The sequence below is a fragment of the Orycteropus afer genome, unplaced genomic scaffold, assembly GCF_000298275.1.
Source record: "Orycteropus afer afer isolate SDZICR_OR568_19922 unplaced genomic scaffold, OryAfe1.0 scaffold00244, whole genome shotgun sequence".
In the NCBI taxonomy this organism is placed as follows: domain Eukaryota; kingdom Metazoa; phylum Chordata; class Mammalia; order Tubulidentata; family Orycteropodidae; genus Orycteropus; species Orycteropus afer.
Genome location: NW_006921831.1, coordinates 3,412,137 through 3,418,886, shown reverse-complemented (window position 1 = coordinate 3,418,886; position 6,750 = coordinate 3,412,137).

The window sequence follows — 6,750 nt, the reverse complement described above, 5'->3', positions numbered from 1 at the left end:
GGTATTTTCATGCAAATTCTTCTGCTAGTTGGGGATTAGTCCACTTTTGTATCCTTCCCTTCAAGGCTCAGGGGTCCAAGATTATCTTCTGTATCTGTGTTAATTGGTTTCCCTTTTCTTTGTTGAAGAGTGTCTGTGCAGTCCTTCTGCCTAGTCTGCCATCTTGCCGGAACCTCTAAAGAGGTCTTTTGCAGCAGATTTGCCCAGTACAATATGTCATTCAATTTCTTGACATATTTCATTGGTTTTGATTGTGGTTCAAGTAAAATGAAATCCCTGATAACTTCAATCTTTTCTTCTTTTATCATGTTGTTTCTTATTGGTCCAGTTGTGAGGATTTTTGTTTTCTTTATGTTGAGGTGTAATCCATACTGAGGGCTATAATCTTTGATCTACATCTGTAAGTGCTTCAAGTCTTCTCACTTTCCGCAAGTAAGGTTGTGTCATCTCCATATTGCAGGTTGTTAATGAGTCTTCCTCCAATCCTGGTGCTGTGTTCTTCTTCATATAGTCCAGCTTCTCAGATTATTTGCTCAGCGTACACATTAGATAGGTATGGTGAAAGGACACAACACCGACACACACTTCACCTGATTTTAAGGCACACAGTATCCCCTTTGCTCTGTTTGAGTGATAACCTCCTGGTCTATGTACAAGTTCCTCATGAGCATAATGACTTGTTCTGGAATTCTCATTCTTCTCGATGTTAACCATAATTTGTTGTGATTCACCCAGTCAAATCCCTTTGCATAGTCAATGGAAGACAACATAAAATAATAAAAAGTCAATAAAACTTTAATTGCACCTGCAAAATCCCTTTTTTCCATGTAACATAACATTGTCATGGGAGTAACACCAGAGGGTGATGCCATGGGGCTGTCTTAAAATTTTGCTTTGACCATGTAACACCAGAGGGTGAAGGCCATGGGCCGGAATGCTTCTTAGAAGCGAGAATGACCAGACTTCATCTCAGCTACTTTGGTCATGATGTCAGAAGGAACCATTCCCTGGAGGATATCATGCTTGGTAAGGCAGAAAAAGGGAAGACCCTCAGTGAGATGGATTGACACAGTGGTTGCAACCGTGGGCTCAGGTACAGTGAGGATTGTGGGGATGACACAGGACTAGGCAGTGTTTTGTTCTGTTGTCCATTGGGTTGCTATGAGTCAGAATTGATTCGATGGCACCTAACAATAGTGATATGGTTAAATTGATACCTACCATTTTGCTGTTAACCTGAAGAATGCAGCATCAGGATTGGAAGAAGACTCATCATCAAACTGTGCTATCCAGAGGACATCTGGTGTGCTGAAAGTGAGGATGACTTAAAGCATTTACTAATGAAGAGCAAAGACTCCAGTCCTCAGTATAGATTACACCTCAACCTGAAGAAAATGAAAACCCTAACAAGTGGATCAACAGTAACATCACAATAAGGGAAGGAAAGTTTGAAGTCGTCAAAGTTTTCATTTTACTTGGATCCACAGTAATGCCTATGAAAGGAGCTGTCAAGAAATCAAATGGCATATTGCACTGGGCAAATCTGCTGCAAAAGACCTCTTTAAAGTGTTGAAGAACAAGGATGTCACTTTGAGGACTAAGGTGCCCCTGACCCACGCCGTGGTATTTTTAATCTTCTCATAGGCATGTGAATGCTGGACAATGAATAAGGAAGACAGAAGAGTTGATGCATTTGAATTGTGGTGTTGGGGAAGAATGCTGAATGTACTGTGGACTGCCAGAGGAACGAACAAACCTGTCCTGGAGGAAGGGCAGCCAGAAGGCTCCTTAGAAGCAAGGATGGTGAGACCCTGCTTTGGGTATTTTAGACTGTGATCCGGAGGGACCAGTCCCTCTGGAAGAATGTCATGCTTGGTCAAGTGGAAGGTCAGAGAGAAAGAAGAAGCCCCTCAATGAGATGGACGGACGGTGGCTGCAATGCTGGGCTCAAACAGTAACAATTGTGAGGCTGGTGCAGGACTGGGCAGTGTTTTGTTCTGCTGTCCACAGGGTCACTGTGAGTTGGAGCCGACTCAAGGGCACCCAACAATAACAACCACAACCTTGCTGTTAGTTTTCTATCTAGTCTGTTCTTTGTTCTCCTTTTTGTCTTCCTTCTTTTCTTAGGTTAATTGTATTTTTTAAAATTTTATTTTGTTTCCTTTGAAGGTTTTTTAGCAGTAACCCCCTGTTTTGTTATTTCACTGATTGATTCAGGGTTTATAGTCTCCACTTTCAATTTATCATCATCTACCTAGAAGTATAATACAGTGAATCCATTTCCAGGCCTGAAGGATAACCTGGGGCCATAGTCTGGGGCATTCTACCAGTCTCTATCCAACCAGTAATTCTGGTCATTTTTGTGTTTTAAACTTTGTTCCACATTTTTCCTCCCACTCTATCCAGGATCTCCAATTCTGATCCCTTTCCAAGTGGTTGGCCTTGGTAGTTGGGCACCATCTGCTTCTTCTGGTCTCAGGTGGTGAAAGTTGAGGTCCTCGTGGTCCATCATATCTTTAGACTAATTGTTTCCAAATGACTTTGATTTTCTTCACTCTTCTTTGCTCCAGACAAGAGGAAACCAATAGTTCTATCTTAGATGGGTGCTCGAAAATGACCTCAGTCACTACTCACCAAGGTAGGATGTAGAACAAGATTTTTATGTATGTACTGTGTTGTGCCAATTGAATTTGATGACCCTGAGGCTGTGGTCTCCAGGGGGCAGGCCTGGGTATTCTCTCCCTCAAGGAGCTTGGTTGTTTCTGAGAATCTACCTCATTTACATCACTCACAAGCTATCCAGTCCCCTTGGTGGCCATGAGCACCTTACATTGGCATAGTCCCACCCAGTCATCTGATGGGAGTCACAAAGACCATGGGTAGGAGAGCCAGACCAAGTATGTCACTGCAGCACAGCAGGTCTGCTGCTTATAATTTCTTTCAGCTCCTTTATGCTGGGGAAACAAATCTTGTTTTTTGCCTTTATTTTTGAAGGATTTTTTGCTGGGTATAGAAATTCAGGTTGACTGTCTTTGCAGAACTTTAGAGATGTTGCTCCATTGTATCCTAGATTGCATTCTGACGAGGTGTCTTCTGCATGCAAAGTCTCTCTCTCTCTCTATTTTTTTTTTAACAGATGATTTTAAGATACTCCCCCCTTTTTGCTGATTGCTGGTTTTAAGCAATTTATTAGTGGGCCTTGGTGTATTTTCCTCATGTTTCTTGTGCTTGAAGTTTGTAGAAATTTTTGAATCTGTGGGTTTAAAATTTTCATGAATTTTGAAAATTTTCAGTCAGTATTCCTTCAAATAATTTTCTGTGTGTCCTTCTTTGGGCACTCAGGTTAAAAGCATATATGCTTGCTGGAAGTTGTTCCACAGCTCTTGAGGGTCTGCTCTTTAAAAAAAAATATTTTTTTTTTCCTCTATGTGTTTCATTTTAGGAGCTCTGATGGCATAGTGCCTAAGGCATTTGACTGCTAATGAAAAGGCTGGTGGTTCAAGCTTACCAGCCACTCCTCAGAAGGAAGATTGAGCATCTACTTCTGTAGTGAAACCACCTCAGAAACCCAAGGAGGGGTTGCTATGAGTTGGATCCTACTTGACAGCAGTGAGTTTGTTTTTTGGTATGTGTTTCATTTCAGATATTCTGTTCACTAATCCACTGTTAATCCCACCTAGTGTAATTTTTGTCTCAGAATTGAGCTTTTCATCTTTAGAAGTTGTTTGTGTCTTTTTTATGTCTTTCACATCTCTCCTTAGCATATTGATGCTTTCCTTCACCTTCTCAAGCAAATCAGATGCAGTTACAATAACTGGTCTAATATCCTGTTCACAAATTATTATATTTGTGTCTTTTATGAGTCTATTCTGATGGATTGAATTTTCTCCTGATTGTGGGTCCTATTTTCTTGCTTCTTTGCATTCCTGCTAATTTTTTATTGTGAATTTTCCTCATTAAGTGCTAGATGATTTTTTAAAAATTTATTGTTATTTGGGTGAAAGTTTACAGAGCAAATTCATCTTCCATACAGCAGTTCACATACACTTTGTCTCAGGACATTGACTGTAATCTCCCACAATACAACAGCTCTCCTCCCACTTCCTGCCCATAGCCACCCTTTCCCTGTGTCCTTCTCTCCCATGCACTCCTGCCCCCTGAGCTGTCTCCCTGTGCATACACAGTCCTTGTATTCTCCCATAATTGATTTCTTCAAGGAGTGTGTCTACCTAAAGTAAATGTTCACCTCATATGCCTGTCTTTTGTTTGGCTGGAAGCCACAGGAGTGGGCTCAATTCCAGACCTGAAGGGCAGCTAGGGGTTCCATCAGGCTCTATCAGACAAGCAAACCTGGTCCTTTTTTTTTTTTTTTTTATGATTTTGAGTTTTGTTCCACATTGTTCTCCCACTCTGTCCAGTATCTCCTACATAGATCCCCGTCCAAGTGGTTGACAGTGACAACTAGGCACCATCTAATTCTTCTGGTCTCATAGTCATATAGGCTGAGGATTGCATGGTGTCCCAGTCGCTTGGACCAATTGTTTCCATGCATCTTTGGTTTTATTCATTCTTCTTTGCTCTGGATGAGGAGAGACCCATCATTGCATCTAGATGGCTACTTGCAAGCTTTTAAAATGCTCGTTGCTACTTGCCAAAGTAGGATGTGGGACAATGTTTTGTGCAGTATGTTATCCCAGTTGAGGTTGATGTCCCCTGTGACCATGGTCCTGAGCCCACAGGTCCAACTACTTGTTCCCTCTGGGAAGCTGGCTGTGGCCAAGAAGTGACCACAACCTTGTCCCTTGTCAGCTCTACTATACACAGGTGCTAGATATTTTTGCATTCCTGTAAACATTTTTGGGATTTTCTCTGGGATGCAGTTACATTTTACCCTTAAGATGCTACATTAGAGCAGCATTTAGTCCGGAGCTAATTCTCCTCTTCTACTGAGACAGGACCCTTCTGAGTGCTCTACCTGAGACCCCTGTATTTAGAGGCCTCTCTCCACTCTGGCTGTGGACACAGCAACTATTCTGGTATGAGATGATCTCCGAGGAGTGTTCCCTTGTCCCCATTTTCAGCATAGTTTCTTCAAATGCATGCACTGATAAGTATATTCGTGAGGATTGAGGTAAAATCTCAATTCGTGAGGATTGAGCCTCTGCAGGGCTCTGGTTCTCTCTTGCTTTAGTCCTCTGTATTCCAGCACTCTGTTCTGCAAAGTGTAGCTGCTTTGACCTTCCTCAACTCCCAAATGTAGGCCTTGGACCCAGTGAGACCGTCAGGCTCTAGCAGGTCCCCATGCCACCGTGATGACCTGGAAATTCACCAGGCAGTCAGCTGGTGCAATTGTGGCCCTCATGTCTCTCTCAAGAGTGACTGCCCTGCACTATCAGGTGTTGATGTCTGAAAACTGTTGACTCAGTTACTTTTTCTATTTCTGGCTGTTTGTTTCAGGATAGAGAGTAAATCTGGCCCCTGGTACTCCATCTTGGCTGGAAGCAGAAGTCTCGCAGTTGGTAATAGTTTGAAAATCAAAATACCTGATTCTCTTCCTGTTTTCTGTTTCCCTAGAAAGTCTTTGCGGTACAGTGGATTACTGAGAATGGCCTTCTAGGCCCAGTCCTCCACCATGTGATAAATCCTGGCCTCTACGCTGTGGTCGTGGTCTTGCTTTGGAGTGAGCTGTCCGTTATGCTTATGAGGTAGGATGAGGGTGGGCTGTATCTTGAGTCACTGCCTTACTGGAGGGTGTGACTCGAGTCACCACCTGTAGTTTCCTTGAGCGTATATTTGTGAATTTTCTGGCAAAATTCTCTCTCTTGCTCTGGACCCTGCGTCTGGTTTGTCATCTGATGTCTGTTCTTAGGACTTGAGCCAGCAGCCAGTCATCTGCCTGATTCACCAGCTTCCAAAGTCCTGGGAGCCAGCAGTCTGTCATCTGGCTTGCCAGTTTGGGTTTATTGGCCCCTGTAACCATGCAAGTGAAGAGAATCCTTCAGGCTGACCCATGGATTTGGGACTTGCCAGCCTCCACAACCATGTGAGCCATTTCCTTAATGGTTTGTGAGTTCTGTGAGATGTTACAGCAAATTACAGAACCCTAGCATGGGAAGGAAAGGAAAGCCAGGGTGGCCAGGACAGAGTGAGCAAGTGGCAGGGATCCTGGTAAGGGGCGGGCAGAGAGGGTTGGAACAGCCAAGGGAGACAACCTTGTCTGTCAGTTTCTCCTGCTCTCGTGGTGTGTGGCTGTGAAGCTTAAGGCTGTTCCACCGGTGTTTCAAATGCCAGCGGGGTTGCACACGGTGCACAGGTTTCAGCATGGCTTGCAGACTGAGACACACTAAGAAGAAGGAGGAAGCCATCCTCTTCTCAGAGACTTGCTCAGGGAAAACCTTATGAATAGCACAAAAACACTGTCTGTTACATTACGAGGCAACTATATGAGTAGCCTGTAAACATTGACACAGTGGAAGATGATGAGCCACTTGGGTTGGAAGGCTCTCAAAACAGGGCTGGGAAAGAGCTGTCTCATCAGAGTAGAAGTAGCCTTACTGACGTGGATAAAATACAGCTTTCAGGACTGCCTTCTGCTGACGTGGCATGGCTCAAACTGAGGAGAAACAGCTGCAAACATCTATGAATCACCGGAACATGGAACGTACAAAGTATGAATCTAGGAAAATTGGAGGTTGTCAAAAATGAAATGGAATGCATAAAGATTGATATCCTAGGCATTAATGAGCTGAA